At 37.9% G+C, this 18,440-nt stretch overlaps 1 protein-coding gene across 7 annotated transcripts in view; it reads right to left on the bottom strand.

The window, feature by feature from the left end:
• LOC148522960 (transmembrane protein 176B-like) overlaps positions 1 to 10,401 on the bottom strand; it is a 39,117-nt gene extending 28,716 nt beyond the window's left edge. For 5 of the 7 annotated variants that reach the window (XM_088473525.1, XM_088473528.1, XM_088473530.1 and 2 more), the window contains exon 1: positions 10,316 to 10,401. The gene's annotated coding sequence lies outside the window, so the exon portion shown is untranslated. The other 2 variants (XM_088473526.1, XM_088473527.1) reach the window with 2 other exon arrangements.
• Between the last annotated feature and the right edge of the window lie 8,039 nt (positions 10,402 to 18,440).

The raw sequence follows: 18,440 nt of genomic DNA, 5'->3' as shown, positions 1-18,440 counted from the left end.
ATGCCGACTACATCCTCTTTGGCTGGTTTAAACCAGCTTGTTTAAACTCGTACCTAAGTGAGAGAGGTCTTCGTCCCATGGTGCTCCCTTCACCTCAGCATGTCCACAGTTCGGACTCGAGGAGGAGCTTGCAATTGGGAGACAGAGGGACTGGCAGAGCTTCCTGGTCTGCGTAAGGTGTGTGGCAGAGTGATAGACAGCATTGGAGCTAAGCTGAGGGAGATGTTTACAATACCAGGTGACTGCTTGCTGGCTCAGTGCCCATACTTATAACTATTAGATAGCTGCTACCGATACGCAACTGAGCAATGTCTTCTCATTGGTCTGAACTTCATCTCCCATGTTAATAAACTCAGTAATACCTCCCAGCCCAACTAAAGCTAGGTCCTAAGCTGGGTTCACACTGACAGATATATTGGCTGATCAATTGATTGGCCAATATATCTGGTGCCTGTTGGCCAGTGTGTACCAGCGCATTGGCTATGCTGCACAGTGGATGGACAGATATATCTGCAGATATATCTGTCCATCTGCAGCATGCCCATACACATGCAGCAGCAGCAGCCGCGGGGAGGGGGGTGGACCTGACCCCAAGCCAGCGGGACCTGCTTGGAAGATGCAGGTCATTCAGTGTATATGAACGACCATCATCTACAGATATATCTGCAGATCACTCAATTTGCAGATATGTCTGCTAGGTGTGTACTCACCTTTATTTCAGTTGCGACTGACTGCTAGCTAAACAATTAGGATTCATTGCAAAAAGTGAGAGAGGGAGAACTGTGCACCACCAATGTTGACCTAGGGTTAAACACTTAGAGACTTATAATAGAAAAACGGTTTTATACTGCGGTAAGTCCATACTAGTTATACTTGTTATAGTAATGAATAGTGTCAGAATTGGATGAGGTGTATGATCTTTGCAGATGGTTAGCTTAAACTATGAATTCTTGATTCAATACCAATTGCTTAGTGTAAAACTACTTAATGCATTGTTTGTGCATTCCGGAGTAATAGCTGTCCTTGAAACATGCTCAAGAAACCTATTCCTGAAAAATAAAAACCATAAAATTGTGTTCTGGGTCATTGTATCAGCCATAACTGGTTAAGTTGGACACGCTGCTTGCCTCTCTGAAAAAGTATAAAGGGAAAGGAAAGGAGTTGACCACGTTATCTGCTGTGAAGGGTTGAACACTGGACCCTGAAGTACACCTGCCGCCTTTATTTGTTTACATTGTCTGCGCCGATAACCCCATTCCATTGATTCTAAAAAGGACCCCTTTTGTTGCTAACATGCATAGAAACAGTGGCATAACTACTGTGGGTGCAAGAGGTGCAGCTGCTATGATGCCTGAGCTGCCTCTGTGGCCCACCGCTTTCCCTGCACCCAGTCACGCACACAAGATGGGCCGGTCCAGTCAGAGCTGTCAAGGGGGGCTCAGATGTCAACGATATTGATTTGGTTGTGGACGCTGCCTGATTACAACTGGCAAGCAGTCACGGAGAGACAGCACAGCTGGTTGCAAGGCAATCCATGCTTGTGGACCACCAGCCAATCAGCAGTGGTGGCTTCTTATTGGCTCATGACTGGCGCCAGATTCAAATCCACACCTGCTGGCTGCTAATAGCACACAGGGGGAAGGCGAGAGGCTGCTGGATGGACACAAGGAGGCAAGTTGCTGGGGGGCATAATGTGTAAGGGGCACTACTATTGTGTGGAATAATGTGTTATATGGGACACTACTACTATGTGGAATAATCTGTAAAGGCTATAATGTGGTATAATGTTTAAGGGACATTAACATGTGGCATAATGTGTAACTGGCACTACTACTGCATGGCAAAATGTATACAAGGGGTACTACTCTGTGGCATAACCTGAATGGGGTCTGCGTGGCATTACATGAATGGGCTCTATGTTGGGACAAATGTTTTTTTTTTACCTCTGGGGGGACCCTTTTAAGATCTTTCTGTGCGGCTCACAAATTTATACACACAAATCTGGCTAAGAGTGAAATGAATTGGATATTTAAATTAAAAACCCTTATACCTAGGGGACTCAATTCAGATTTTGAATTAAAATGGATTTTATATATTTATAGTATTATTTTATCCGTTTTATATCTATAAGATCACATCTCCTTTTAGATTTTCATATCAGTCACTTGTTATATGTGCACTAGTCACTTTACACATTTAGCACAAGTCACTTTATAAGTCTTATAATTCCCACAATAAGTGATGACAACATAGATGTTGTGTTGAATAAATTAGAGAAACTCTTGATAAGAGAAAATCAATTATGGTGGGAAACAGTGACACTTGAAAAATATGTGTCAGATCAGATTATCCCCCAAGGATTGAGATTTAAGAAACTTCCCACCTTTGAAGATACCAATGAGAGTTTCAGAGATGAATGGATGAGAACACTGGAAACATGCTCATTCTCATTAATGGATCTAATCTTAAGAGATCGCAGAGAGAAATTGAAGGGAATCAAGGAGGAAATTGATATTACTAAAACCTTACTTGAACCATGTCATGAATTAATAGAATACAAAAGAGCAGAGACTGTGATAGAACAGAAAATCATTAAGAACACAAAATACATTATTAAGAAAAAAAAAACAAAACTCAAGAGAGATCATGAGTATTATAGAGGAGGTAAAGGAGATATCTTTAGAGAAGTATTACATGATGGCTCCACATATTCCTTTGATGATACACCCTCTGATCTAGAGGTATCAACCGTTTGGAATATACAGACCCCAGAAGGATATATATGCCATGAAAATAAGGAAAGTGAAACGAAAACTACTAGAACACAAAGAAAGAGAGAAAGAAGGGACAAAACAAACGAAGATGTCAAAGAAGTAGCACAAAAAGAACTATGGAATGACAATTGGAGAGGAAATGAAGAAAGAAGACGGACAAGGAACTATGACTATAGAAGAGATGTCGAGAACAAGGAGATAAGGAGAAGAATTCCCTATAGGATATATGAGAACAAATATGTCAATTACAAATATGAGGATAACAAGAGAAGAAATGGGAGATATCAAAAATATCAAGATAAAAGAAACTACCAAATTGGACCATATAAAAGCAATAGGCAGATGGGAGAGGACAAGGAGTATCATAGAAAGATGAATACAAGACCATATGATGTATATCCAGAGGATAAATCATGGAGAATAAGAAGAAACAGAACGTATCTTAAGGATGTACAGGAATCCAGTCCTTTTTTAGATGGAGATCACCATCCCAGAAGGAGATGGTGATACATAAAACGATAAGAGGAAAAAGGGGAGGGAAGAAGAGGAAAAGTCGAAAAAAGAAAGCCAAGGTTAACACAGAGGAAATAGAAGTGGAAGCAAAAGGAAATAATGAAGATCTTATACCAAAAAATGTGAACAATTATGAAGGGAAAATATACAACTTGAGTCGGAGAATATTAACAAAGGATGAAGAGTGCCTATTATTAAAAGGGTTAAAATTTGCACCGAGCAAACAGATCAATCAGTTTAACACCTTTATAGACGTGGAAAAGTTTGCAAGAAAAAACTAACTATAAAGAATTTTTTTGATGATAAAGAAGAAGAATCAGAAACTCCTGATGGGATAAATAGAAAAGAATTTAAATAGAAATCCCTTTTTTATCCAAAGCACCTAAAAGGGTCGTTGATTGACAGTTTCCAGAAATGTGCAGTAGAAGACATTGAAAAATTAGAAAATAATCATCTGAAGAAAATGAACCTTACAAGAAAAGAAAGAACAGCACTAAAAGAACTACAGAAGGATGATACAATTATTATAAAACCTTGCGATAAAGGTGGTGGTGTTGTTATTTTGAACAAGGAAGATTACATTATGGAGATTGATAGACAACTACTAGAAGGAAGTACATATCATAAACTTCGGGGTGACCCAACATCCAAAATTAAAAATAATCTCTGGAAACTATTGGAGGAGACAATGAAGAAAGGCATCATCACAAAGAAAGAACATGATTTCTTAAAAGTAGAAGACCCTACAATCCCCACTATATACATTCTTCCCAAAATACATAAGGTTCCAAAAAACCCGCCGGGCAGACCCATAGTAGCAGGATTAGGTAGTCTTACCACTAATTTGTCAGAATACATAGATGCCTACCTGCAACCTATTGTATGCACAACGAAATCACATCTAAAAGACACTACCGACACCTCGAGGAAAATAAAGAACATAAGATGAAATGAGAATAAGACTTTGGTAACTGCAGATGTAACAGCACTATACACAAATATACCACATGATAAAAGGTATAGAGGCTGTAAAGTGGTTTTTAAACAAAACGGATTTAGATGAAGATAAGAAAGACTTTTTATTAAAAAGTATCGATTTTATCCTAAATAATAATTATTTCTATTTTAATGGGGAGTACTATATGCAGGTTAAAGGTACTGCAATGGGTACAAAATTTGCTTCCAGTTATGCCAATCTTTTCATGGCGTACTGGGAAGAAACAAAAATGAAGGAAATTTTGGAAGAAAATCTTAGAATTTGGAATCGATATATAGATGATGTCTTTTTTATTTGGGAAGACACACAAGAGGAATTGGATTCATTTTTAACCATTTTAAATGAGAATGATTTTATCATCGGTTTTAGTTTTCAAGTGAGCCGCACAGAAATTAACTTTTTGGACTTAACATTATATGTTGAAAATGGACAATTAGAAACCAAAGGTTACAGCAAACCTACAGACACAAATAACTATATATCTACCAAGAGTGAACATCACGAAAATTGGCTTAAGAGTGTGCCTAAAAGCCAATTTTTACGTCTGAGACCGAATTGTAGTAAAAAAAACAACCTGTGAAGAGCAAATCAATATTATGCAACAAAGGTTTAAAGATAAAGGCTACAAGGATGAAATATTATGTAAATATAAAAAAGAGGTTATGGATAAAGATAGAGCTACATTACTAGAAGAAAAACAAGTTAAAGAAAATAACGGTGCAAATAAGTATGAATATGCTTTCATAACCGAATATACAGGTCAACACAAAAAAGTAGAAGGCATTATCAAAAAACATTGGCACTTACTATTGAAGGACCCTATTTTGAAAAAGACTTTACCTATAAAACCATCTTTTATTTACAGACGAGCCCCAAATCTGAAGAATAAATTAACACGCAGCGCACTTAACACAGTTAATCCACATCCAATCAGGAGTAAAGGATTTTTTAGGTGTGGAAACTGCATTGCCTGCAGATAAATAAAAATGGATCAAACGAAGTATGTGGATTTCACAAGGAATGAGAGAACTTATAAACTGAATCATTTCATGACATGTAACACAACCAATGTTGTGTATCTCATTGAATGTAGCTGTGGTCTTATATATATAGGGAGGACCAGCAGAGCACTTAAAACAAGGCTGAGCGAACATCTTCGGAATATAAAAAAAGGTGTTTTGACACACTCCCTATCAAACCATTTTAAACAAGCATACGGTTGCTCTTCTAAAGAAATAAAATTATTTATGGCCATTGACAATATTAAAAATTCATGGAAAGATAGGAATGAAGAGAAACGTCTGGCTAAGAGTGAAATGAATTGGATATTTAAATTAAAATCCCTTATACCTAGGGGACTCAATTCAGATTTTGAATTAAAATGGTTTTTATAGATTTTATATATTTATAGTATTATTTAATCCATTTTATATCTATAAGATCACATCTCCTTTTAGATTTTCATATCAGTCACTTGTTATATGAGCACTAGTCACTTTAGACATTTAGCACAAGTCACTTTATAAGTCTTTATCTATCTATATTGCCACCATTGATATCAGTCGTTCCATGATCATATGATTTTTAATTTTAATCTTTGGTTCTTACAAGGTTGCAAAGAACTAAAATTTTCAACTGCTATGAGGAATTATGAACAAAATAAAACATTTGGTCTGAATTAATATGCACTCTAAGACTTTAACAAAATGGCCACTAAATCCGGAAGTACCCTTCCAAGAAAAATAAAACTTTTGGTCTGAATTAATATGCACTCTAAGACTTCAACAAAATGGCCGCCAAAACTGGAAGTACCCTTCCAAGAAAACGGAGGTCCTGTAGGGCGTTAATTCAGCCATACTGAAGCATACAGTAAGACAGCGCAGCCTTGCGGGAATCTATACAACACATATGGATTGTAATGACTGCGGCAAGTAACTCTATAAGGCATATCGCGAACTGGAAGTAGAGGAGTGACGCACTTCCGGTTCACACACGCAATGTTTTAAACTATTTCTTTAAAGAGGCTGTTTTTGTCCAGTATCAGTGTATAATGTTGAGAGACCATAGGGGATAGGAAAACCCTCCCCTGCGATGTTCTAAAAAGTGGTTATGAACAGATGGGATTAATTACCCCTTGACCCGGAAGTGGTCTGACTGTTTGGTATATAAGGCAGACTGTGGGAATCCTTGTCACACAGCCTTGAGGAGGAGAGTTTGGCTCTCGAAACGCGTTGGCATTTGGTGACAGGATTACCTGACTTGTGAGACTCACATTACAAGAAGCCCCCTGACGAGGAGTTGATGAGAGGTTATCCGGAAAACCTCCACCTTTTATATCTACGAGCCCTCAGGAAATGGAACTTCTGGTAATTTCATATTGAATATCATTTAAGGATTCCATACATATACCTTGTTTCTAAATTTTTGGTATACTAATTACTGAAGGTCACATCAGGCTTGTCCTTTACAATATATTATTCATTTTTTCATATTTTTTATTTTTTATTTTATTTATTATTATTTTTTTTTATCTTATTTCTCTTTGTGGTGAATAAAATTTTGTTTGTACTATATCACACGATGTGTATATATTTTTGATGATTTTCATGTCCATGGAGAAATCATCTATTGACATCTATTTACAAGAATCACCATATTTGGGAAGTATTCTTAATATTTTATTATAACACCGTGCGCACATATAGTCGTCACTACCCATTTGTTATGTATCAATATTCAGTATCTTAGGGTGCTACTGCGGTGACTTCTTGCTTGCAGCAATATAAGTGTTCGGCGCCTGTTTTTATTATTCTATTTTTATTACATAGGCTCACAAATTTAGTTACGCCCCCTTGCACGTAAACACAGAGGCTCTGAGTTTAATATGAACTTGCATGAGTCATAAAGGTAGCTCAGACTGATGTTAAAAGAATACTTTTGCAGCATTCTCAGGTTTTGGCAGACTGCCAATTTCCACTGGAGCAAACCCTGAAACCTGTGTAGTTTAAGTGTCCCCATTTTTAGGGATTGTGTGGCCCTTCTAGGTACACTTGCACACAGTATTTGAAGGAACTCGACAGGGAGGTTGTTTCAGACATCTTGGAGAACTGATCTCCACCTCTAGGAATCTCCACCATCCTTCACTGTTGCCTGCAGACACTCATTATTGTACTGCTCTCTAGCCCTTCGGTGAACAAACTGCCTTCAGCCAAATATTTAAAATTTTGACTCATCAGTCTAGAGCACCTGCTGCCATTTTTCTGCACCCCAGTTCCTATGTTTTCGTGCATAGTTGAGTCGGTTGGCCTTGTTTCCTTGTCAAAGGTATGGCTTTTTGGCTGCAATTCTTATATGAATACCACTTCTGGCCAAACTTCTCAGAACATGAGATGGGTGTACCTGGTTCCCACTGGTTTCTGCCAGTTCTGAGCTGATGGCACATCTTGAAACCCCTGTCTGCTTTGAAAATGGGAGAGACCTTGCTGTTGCAGTATAACTGCCTTGCCTCTGGCTCAATTTTGCCATGGTGTATGAAACGGTCTTCCACAACCTTACCTTTGTAGCATAATTTGGCTGTTCATCCAGTTTTAAGCCTCCTACACAGCTGTTTCTGTTTCAGTTAATGACTGTTTTTCAAACTGCAAATGAAATACCTTTAGCAAGCCAAATCGGGGGGTGCTATAGGGGACCCCCATGTCAGGGAATCTTCTGGGGGGTGTCAGGCTGATTTCCCCAAATCTGACAGTACTTTCCGCCTGTTTAAGTTTCGCCGGGTCCCGTTTTTGCGTACTTTCAAACTGAATACGGGCACGCGCGCGATACTTTCCTGCCTACAAAACAGGTGAAATTGGCGGAAAGTCAGTTAGCTCAAATTGAATACGGCTCACAGATAGATAGATATTCCAGTGGTTCTCAAACTCAGTCCGCAGGACCCCACACTGGTCACATTTTCCAGTTCACCTAGCAGGTGCACAGGTGTATTCATTACTAACTGACACATTTTAAAAGATCCACAGGTGAAGCTATTTATTTCAATTGTGATTGTGAGAATTGGAAAACATGCACTGTGTGGGGTCCTGAGGACCGAGTTTGGGAACCTGTCATCTATTCTAATCATATAAAAAATACACCTTCTAAAAAGGAGTCCCACCATACATTTATTCCCTTTGTTAATCCAGCCCAATGCTCATATGGGTCTATTCACACACAATGGTTTTGTATAGACAGAAAAAAAATGTCAGGTTTATTTCCATAGAGTGTTTTGTAGTCAAACGGAGAAATACATGCCTGCTTTCAGACGGCACGGTCACCGAGTTACAGCCGTGAATACCCACTGACAAGGACGGCTGCCATGCCATTATCTTTTTTCTGTCCGGACAAAATCGCTGTGTCTGAAATGGTCTATGGCTGTCATCTAGCAGTGCAGCACTGCAAAATCTAGTCACTGTTTTTTTCCTAATCAGTAAAATATGCATAATATTCCAGCTACAAATAGCAAACAGTGACACCTACACACCTTATATTTTTACTGCTTAGCTTCAAAACCCTGATTATTTTTCCTTTCCACTGATAACTTGGTAAACCCTGTTTGAGAAGCCAGACATTATTACTTCCACAAAAATCGGAAAACGGTAAAAGCTGGATCGATACTAAATGTGCATACACACAAAATTATTTTTTTAATGATTATCATTAATGATATCGTTTATCGTTCAATCATTGAAAAAAATCGTTCACTTTCTAAGCTAAAATGATGAACGATTATCGTTCATGCGCGTTCATGTTTGTAGTTCAGTCAGGCTGACCAACTCAAAGATTTTCATTAAGGGAATATACAAAAATTATTTGTAGTTCAAAAAAATCGTTCATTACATTTAGTAAAAAATGAACGAAAATCGTTTATTAAAATCGTTCATTTACAAAATCGTTGTTTGTGTAGGCAGCTTAAATATACAGAACAGGCTAGTTCCATGATAAATATATAGAAAAGGCCTGACTACAGCGAACACGCACAGAAAAACTGAATCCACAATAAGGGACATATGTATCAAAGCTTGATGTTAGATACAATTGTGAGATATACATCACCAACCAATCAGCTTCTAACTTATATTTTGCAGGCTGTGTTTAAGAAATGATAGTTTGGAGCTGATTGGTTGGTGATATATATTTCACAATTTTATCTCACATCAAGCTTTGATACATATGTATGCCCCTAAATAGCACAAATAATGTGTAAATGTGGCAAAGAAGAGGAATGTGATAAACACTTGTAGCTGGGCAGTCAATGACTGCTAGGGACTACAGGGAAGCAACCATTATTACCGGCTTCTGAAAGCTCCATAGGTTCCACATCCTGTATCCCATGATAACCAGACCCCCTCTCCAGGAGAGACAGCGCACCTGGGCCTGAGAAGCTACGTTTGGTAACATTGCACAAACAGAATACAGCCAGGATCTCTGTCATGCAAACAAGCATTCAGCTAGCCTATAACCCATACTGTAAAATTATTACGATAATTCATTTACAAAGAGAGGCAAGCCAAGAAAAAAAAAAGAGGGAGGACAACGCAGTAATAAACCAGCTAGGCATTCTGCTGTTACTGGATAAAAAAAAAAAAAAAGTAAAAATCCTGAAATCTGTATACAGATCAGAATCCATCCAAATTCTCCAGTGGCATTTTAGGCAGTCTTCTCTCCTTGCCACCTCCCCACCCCATGGGGGGTAACTGGACAATTTCAAATTTTTTTTAAAGTGACAGAAAAAGGTTCAGAATGTACCCAAATATTAACCCTACTGATCATTATGCATGTTAATGCAAAATTTCCCACTTTATATTAATTTAGAGGTATGTTAGGAGGGGGAGGGGGACATTATTAAAAAAACAACTTAAAAAAAACAGTTGCATTTAATAGAGACTATTTATTATATTTGTAGTTCACCAACAGCTGGAGGGCTGCTTAGTGCCCACCCCTGCTTCTAGATCTAGTCCACAGCCTCAGTGTAAAATGCAGTGGGTATACTACTCACTTTTAGTCCAGCAGACACACAGTCACTGTTCCTGGAGCTCTCTCCCTGCCTGTCAGCACAGTCTCTGTGTACCTGTTCCAAGTAGCTGTGCTTTGTATGTATTGTAAACATTACAGAGGAAGTGAATACGGTGGAAGGATATGGGAGTAGTGAGCAGCCTGAGCTGAAGGGACTATTTTTTTCTCAGCTGCTTAGATTACTTTCTCTTGTTCATTTACAATAGAGTAGTTTAGTAGTTTACTTAATGTAATTTAATTGCTATGGATTTAGGGAGGGCATTTGCAAGACCTATTTTTAAGTGAAACAAACTCAGACAAGTTACACACATTTGTTATCTAGAAATGAATAGGAAAAAACTCGTACAACCAACATTTCCATGTTTTATATTGCTGAACTTTTAAAGAGTACAGTATGTAGTTATTATGTTGTTATTCAGAATGTTGACGCGGTCGAAATGTTGACAGTGATCATGTCGGTATGAACAAAATGTTAACATTGTAAATATGCCGACATGATGCATATCTCCCAACTTTTGAAGGAGCCCGCAAGGGGGGTGGAGTTCATAGGAAATGGGGTGGACCCTCGCCGCAACCCATATTTGCGTCACTATAGGGAGCATGCCCAGCACTCTCCAAGATGCTGGGCAGCCCCCCAGGCTCTACCTACACTAGTGAACAGATGCCATGCACATCGCACGGCATCTGTTCACCATCTACACACCCGCTGCTCTGCAGAGCAGCGGGTGTACTCTCCCCAACTTCCCCCCCACCTCGGGACACTGTGGCCCATGGGTGGGACAACCAGACAGTCCCATAAAAATGGGACTGTCCCGCTAAATGCGGGACAGTTGGGAGGTATGATGATGTGATTTTGACAGTACTGGTTCAAAAGTAGGCAAGTATGGTTTAGGGTTAGGGTAAGTGTACTTGCCGACATTTTATATCTCCTCTCCGGGAGACTATGTTGGTTTGTCACATGTTGGTATAACATCCATGTTGACATTCTGATGGTCCAGATAAAATACCTCACCCCATTTAAAGTGCATCTGTCATTTGTTTTTGCCTCTCTACTATAGTACTTTGTGCAGTGTTTTAGTAAGTTTAGATATGCTATAACTTCTTAGGAGTGACAGGTGAGACTACCTAGGAATGAGGCACTGAGTGTAAATGTACAAAAAGTCTTGTAATTTAGACTTTTACAATCAAAACAGGTACATGTTGCTATGATCATAATGAGGAACGTTTTCTTCCTGTCTCGCTGTATTTTATGGCACTTATGCATCATACTTACCTACACTTCTGGAGTAGCTGGGAGAATCCCAAATTTTCGGGGTGTTTCCGAGATTTCCGGGAAAGGTCAGGTGGCCCTCTCGTACATTTCCTATTGATATGGGAAGGATGACGAGCATAATGCTGTGATTTGCAGGTCCATGAGAAGTGGGCGTGGCCAATATGATGCTGATTTAGTGAGAATTGCATAATTTTATCCCTGCATCCTCTTTTTACATGCACAATTTGTTATGACATAAGGAGGCGCATCTAGTGACAAGTAGCACCTGGCTCCGCCCTCATTAGCGATTAACTGCTTGTCCCGGAAAAGAGAAAAGAAATATCAGCAAGTATGTCATGCATACCTCCAAACAGTTCTTTCTTTGTACAATTGTAACCCTCTCTCCCGTACCTTATAAAGAGAGCCTAGGTTACCAGATACTATACTTAACAATATATGTGCCTCCACCTAGGCTGGGGCTGTCCCATATAATTTATATAACTGCCTAACTACCTCCTCGTTACAGTATTCAGAGAAATTTCCACTTGTACCTATACATTTCCTTGTATTCTTTCCCACATCCTGACACAAATTATATACATCTCCTTTTAAACTTTCCATTTCTGTTCCTGAATTAATATCATATCTCAGCAGTGCCTCCAAATGTAACCCTATCTCTATCGTACCTTATAAAGTGTACCTAGGTTACCAGATACTATACTTAACAATATATGTGCCTCCACCTAGGCTGTGGTTATAGGGCTAGCCTAGTTATGCCCTGTTTGAATTATATGGTATAATATGATGAATTTAATGTGATATGTAATTCATACAATACTGGTGCATTAACACTTTACTATAATGAATTGACCACCTGTTACTTTTCTCCACAGGCTTCCCTCGATGACGCTCTTCCAATTCCTATACGTAAGTATTGCACACTGCTTATAGTAGGTTAACACTTTGTATTTACATATGTCATAAATTCAGAGGAAAAACATATTGATACAAGGTTCACTACATATAGAGCACCAATTTTACTTCCAAATGCAAATGGAATACCTTTTACACTAATATAAACTATTATAAAGTTTAATACCTATACACATAAAATGTTGCTCAGTATTTTAGTCTCTGCCTATGAAGTTCATAAGGTAGCAGATAAAGGTCCTTAAAATGTCCAGAACCACCTGAGCATAAATCCTAGTATCATTTGGCAGCGCAAAAATAAGTTGAAAGTCTATTAAAGTTCAACACAAACTTCCTTAGTTATATTGCTGCAAATATATATCCATACACACTGACAAATTTAGAAGAATTACATATAAGTCAGTAGAGGTAAGCCAGTGCTATATATACAGCTAAATTATACTGTCTTTCTTTCTTATATAGGCTGGCTGAGAGCCAAAAGAATTCCTGAAGTGATTCTTCCTCAAACTACCTTTTCCTCCCCCGAATCCTTTATAAATGATAATGTAAGACCAATAATTAGCTTCTGTCACCATAGAGCGACTGCATTAGTCTTATAGTCTTATCCTTTCCTTTCCCTTTTAGTCTGAAACTCAGTGCCCGCAGTATGGGAGTCAGCTTCTATACTATATATATATATTCTCTCTGAGTTCAGAGCAACTAGTGTACTACTGTGGCTACTTAATGCTGCTTGCAGGGCAGTGTACTTTTCTTTATCTACTCACTCGCTCCGTCCTGCACTGCGACTCAGCTGATCATGAAGGGTGGGCTAAAGCTACAGTTGCCTGTAATTGCAACTCTGTTACACTGTTTAGCAGATGTACAGGGAGACTGAATGGAGGCCTTGCCCACTTCCTCTGTAACTGCCTGTCGTGGCTCTTCGCCTCTAACTGCCTGTCAGGTGACTCTCTGCTTCTTCACCCTTCTGATACGGCAGCCTGCTTATGACCAGCATCCGGATCTTCTGGAATGGCCGCCACCCCTTTTCACTGCCGCACTTCCACAGATACAAAGTCTGGGGCCCGCCGAAGCTCAGCAGGTCCTACGGTGACTTCTCACAGCTCATGGTAAGAGCCCTCACTGGCTTCAGTGCCGGAGGCTCTCCGGCACCGCCACCAACCATCGCTAATTGCCAAGTGGTACCAGAAAGACTTTCCGATCTGAGCGCTCAACGGGGAACTGCAGACTGACTTAACTGCCACCCCAGCACCTATATATCCCCACTCTACAGCCGTGCGACCAGTCCCTAACTGCCAGCAGCACAAACCCTTCTCTCCTGTCCCTGCATTACTAATAGACTACCTAGTGCTCATGCCATTTCTAGCACTTCCTAGGGAGTCTCATGCCACTGCTACTGGCTTTACCTCGAGGACCCAATATACTTATAATGTTAATATACACAATACATATAATGCACTCCATTACATAGATTTTACCTTAGTTATATATTCTTATATATTTGATATATATATATATATATATATATATATATCCTACCTATATTACAGTGATAATCCATTCTGAATAAATTACATCTAAACACAAGAGTTTATCCATATATACCTGGAAGTATACACCAAACATACAAATATGTCCACATACATTTCCCTAAAAATTAGCCATATATAAAATATGGCTACAATTCTCCCCCTGGTGATCTACATTAATTCACTCAACTAGATCACCACACTAATAGACACTAGTATTAATTATACGCTATCCCCCTCTTTCAGTATACCCAAAATATGGCCAACTAAACACTATATTCGGGTGTATTTCTCTTGGAATACTTTTAGATTCTCCTAACCTATCATAGCTAATTATTAAGGGATGCCGACATGACCTTTTAGGTCTGCCATGCTGAATTCTCTCCTCCTTATCACTACTATACAAAGAATATTCACTTTGAATTTCTTCACTTCTATCAGGGATTTCTTCATTACTTATTTGACTTGGTTCTCTATCAGTGCACTCTTGACTGGCCTCTGTTAAAAATCATTGGCAGCTCTTTTCCACTGTGTACCTGAGTCTTTATAGAAATTACCCTGATTCAGATCCTCCTCCCATTCTTCTTTATTATTGTCAACATTGTATCATCCCAGGAATTTATTCCTCTCTAAGTTTTACACTTGAATTTATTCCTCTCTAAGTTTTACACTTGAATTTATTCCTCTCTAAGTTTTAGGGTTAACCCTATCCAAACAAACTTCTTGCCCTATTGGGAGCAAATGCTGCCTATGGGTAAGTTAAGATTACATCCCCTCCAATTTCTGGTTTAATTTTAAGTAACCCCCCTCTACATTGATAAAGGGACTATAGGTTACTAAGTACCTTGGTGCCTAATATGTATCCACCTTTAACTTCCTATACTGGTGGTGTAACCTTATATCAGTGCCTCCACCCAAGTATTGGTAGTAGGTATGGGCCTACTTGGGAAAATCCACCAATATCAATAATATCTTCCTACATCCAAATGTACAGTGAACATATATGATTTAAACGTATTGTACCACTTACACAAACCTCTGAGTGTATCTCAATTGATACTAGTTTATTTCCTTCTTCGATCTTCAGTATAATTCATATCCTAATTTGTACAAAGAATAAAAGAAAATACAACAATAACAATCTTTCCATCTACAATGGTAAAAAACGTGTATATTGTTTAAGAATAACTTTCTTAAGTGTATGAGCTCATATAACTAAAATATTGAATAGTCTTTCATCTGTGTTCATATGCTGTAAGTAGATATTTTATAATGGGAATATATATGCATATATATCTATTTAGTTAAATGAAGCTTCTGTGCAGGTAATATTTCAGTTTATTTCCTGAGCCGAGCCTGAACATTAAAGTCATGGACTTAGTGAAACTTTGTATCCTTCCTGTATCCTTTCTGCAGTTCATTAGCTATATTCCTTTGTAAGGTATGTTCATTAAAAGTTAGTTAGATGTTATACCACAGGGGGTGAGCTCTGAGGGAGCAAACTGCCAAAAGCCACTGGTGCTATGGCAGCTCTCCCTTTTATAACCCAATCACAAAGGCATGAGACTGCCAAGGTAGGGGCTTGTGTCCCTCATTTCCCACCTACAGCACGACAGTGTTGATTGACAGTTAAGAAGGCTCGAGGGCTACTAGAACCTTCCTCCCCCACACAGCTGTCCCAGGCCATGTGTTCCTCTGCTCCTGCAGCACATCTCATGCAGCACATCTTCCCCTCCCAGGCCATTCCAGTCACATTATTACAACAATATACATAGGCAATGAACACTATAAATACATTAAGTAACATATTAAACATTGATATATATTTGTCTTATTCTTTTTATTTATTTTCTTTAAGATAGAATTTTACTAGATAAATATATTTAAACTATTGGTGTACATATATGTATTGAACTTACATTTAGTTATAACTTATAGCACTCCCTATATTTTATACATAGTGTTACATTATGTACAGGTAAGTCTTGAAATTTTTTCACTACTATTTAAGGTTACTCTTTCCTTCTATTGTTTATCTTAAATTTCCTTGGAGTTCCCAATTGCCGGAGTAACACTCGATCCCCAGAGACTAGTACATGGTTATGTACTTTACTATCATATAGAGTCTTGTTCTTTTTTCCAAATTTTTTTGCAGTTTGTTCAGCCAAATAATAAGCGTTCCTTAACTCCTTCCTTAAATCCTCCACATATTTTATATGTGAGAAAAAAGTCCTATCATCTGAGGATACTCCCAAACTCACATCTATGGGAAGCCTAGCTTCCCTCCCTAACATTAAATAGTATGGAGAACACTCCGTGGCTTCATTATGTGTACAAATGTATGCATGTACTAGACGATCAATGTACCTTTTCCAGTGGTTTTTATTTAATGGGTTTAAGGTCCCCAACATGTCTAACAATGCTCTATTGAACCTCTCTGGCTGAGGATCTCCTTGGATGGTTTGGCGTAGTTCTACACTTTGCAATCCCACAACTCAGACATAATTCTTTTATTAGCTTATGCTCAAATTCCCTTCCCTGATCAGAATGTAATCTTTGAGGAAGTCCACAATGGACAAAGAATTTATCCCAAAGAGTGTTTGCTACATTTGAGCCTTCTGATTATGAGTAACATACGTTGGTGCATATCTAGTATAATGGTCAGTTACAACCAAAATATGTAATACAAAAAGAAAAAAGTATGTCTGCACTCTACATAAATTATTGCTTGATATTACACAGATGGCCCCAAAATTCTATATATCAGTAAATTCTTAGGTATGGGGGTGCTGCCCTATTCCAACCATAATATATTAGAGTGAAACGAGAGAGAACCAGGGGTTGTTATCTCATGGGTGCACAAAAGTAAATTTATTAAACTATAACATTTATTATATTCAATATAAAAATATCCCATATTAGGGACTTAAACAGTGAAATATAAGGTTTAAATAATAAAAAAATCAAACACCAATAAGTGAAAAAAAATAGATACATAGATAGATTATGAAAAATTTATAAAAAGCAGGGTCCACTAATAAATCTCTGCTAATGCTAAATACTGCCCTATAAATTTATCCTCTACTAGAGATGAATAGATCTAATGGATGACTTATCATATGATTAAGCCTAATATTGGCTGAGATTATCCATTTTTATCTTAACATCAATTGTGCAAATGTAGTTACTGGCACCAGTTATCTCCAATCAGTATAAAGATAAATCATCTATTAATGATTTGTGTCCGCAGAGACAACAATCATAAGGGAGATCTATGATGGATGGAATATAACTGGTTGGATTAATTAGGGATATATATTTCACAAATGTAATTATGGGGTAATAACTGTGTTGATTAGGTGGCTACATGCTGGCAATTTCTCATCTCATTCAATTAGGATGTGCAACATTTTCATCCAACTATAGATGCATTTGTTAAACAGCACATTCAATTTTAAATAATTATTTATGCTTAACAAATGGTAATTAGTTTAAGGCTGCTAATCACAGGTCGCAACAATATGGCACTAATAAACAGCTATCCATTTCTCATCTCATTTAATCAGGATGTGCAACATATTTAATTGACTATAGTTGCGTTTATCAAGTGATACATACAATTTATGATGGTTGTTTATACCTAATATATTGCAATTTGATTTAAAGTTACAAATCCCAGGTCGCAACAATATAGCATTTAATGAACAACTGTCTGGCAGTATCACTGTTACACAGTGTCAGCGTTTCACTTATTGTTACCCAGGTGGTTCATACAGCTAAATATAGTGCTGGTTATAATGGAGAAGCGTCTCTAAAATTATTGCATCCTCTACTAAAATATATAGTAACACAAACTATCCCCATAAATTATGGAGAAAAAAACTCATATAGGGATAAAATCAAGTTGGTAAGAACCCCATATAAAACCATAAAATATGTGATGATTTGTTTCTCAGCAGCTGACACCACCTATAGTGATATTCTACAGTAAATAGGTTATGTAGTATACATTATTTTCATTTGGTTACACCATTCACCATTCTAGCCATTTGCTAGACCTGCTGGTGCACGGAACTACAATATAGTATATATTTAGGCAGTATTATATATTAATCTCAATTGAGAATATATTATAGTGGACCCGCTGAAACGCCAACACACGCATTTCACTGCATAAACAGCTTTGTCAAGCCTTAACCCAATTGTCTCACCCGACAAGATATTTAACAGAATAGAGATTTCCAATCACGTTCCAGATTTATGTCACATGGTACAATCAACCAATGAGAGCTTTTGTTTATGTCTTATACATCAGAGGTCACATGATTTATCCCTCAACACAGTTCAGCAGTGTATTCAGTAATACTCAAGCCTCCCGTCATGTTATTATTTACATCACA

The sequence above is a fragment of the Taudactylus pleione genome, unplaced genomic scaffold (assembly GCF_031769625.1).
Source record: "Taudactylus pleione unplaced genomic scaffold, aTauple2 ptg000136l, whole genome shotgun sequence".
Classification (NCBI taxonomy): domain Eukaryota; kingdom Metazoa; phylum Chordata; class Amphibia; order Anura; family Myobatrachidae; genus Taudactylus; species Taudactylus pleione.
The sequence above is the reverse complement of the archived record's forward strand: the minus strand, read 5'-3'. Positions and strand labels throughout refer to the sequence as shown.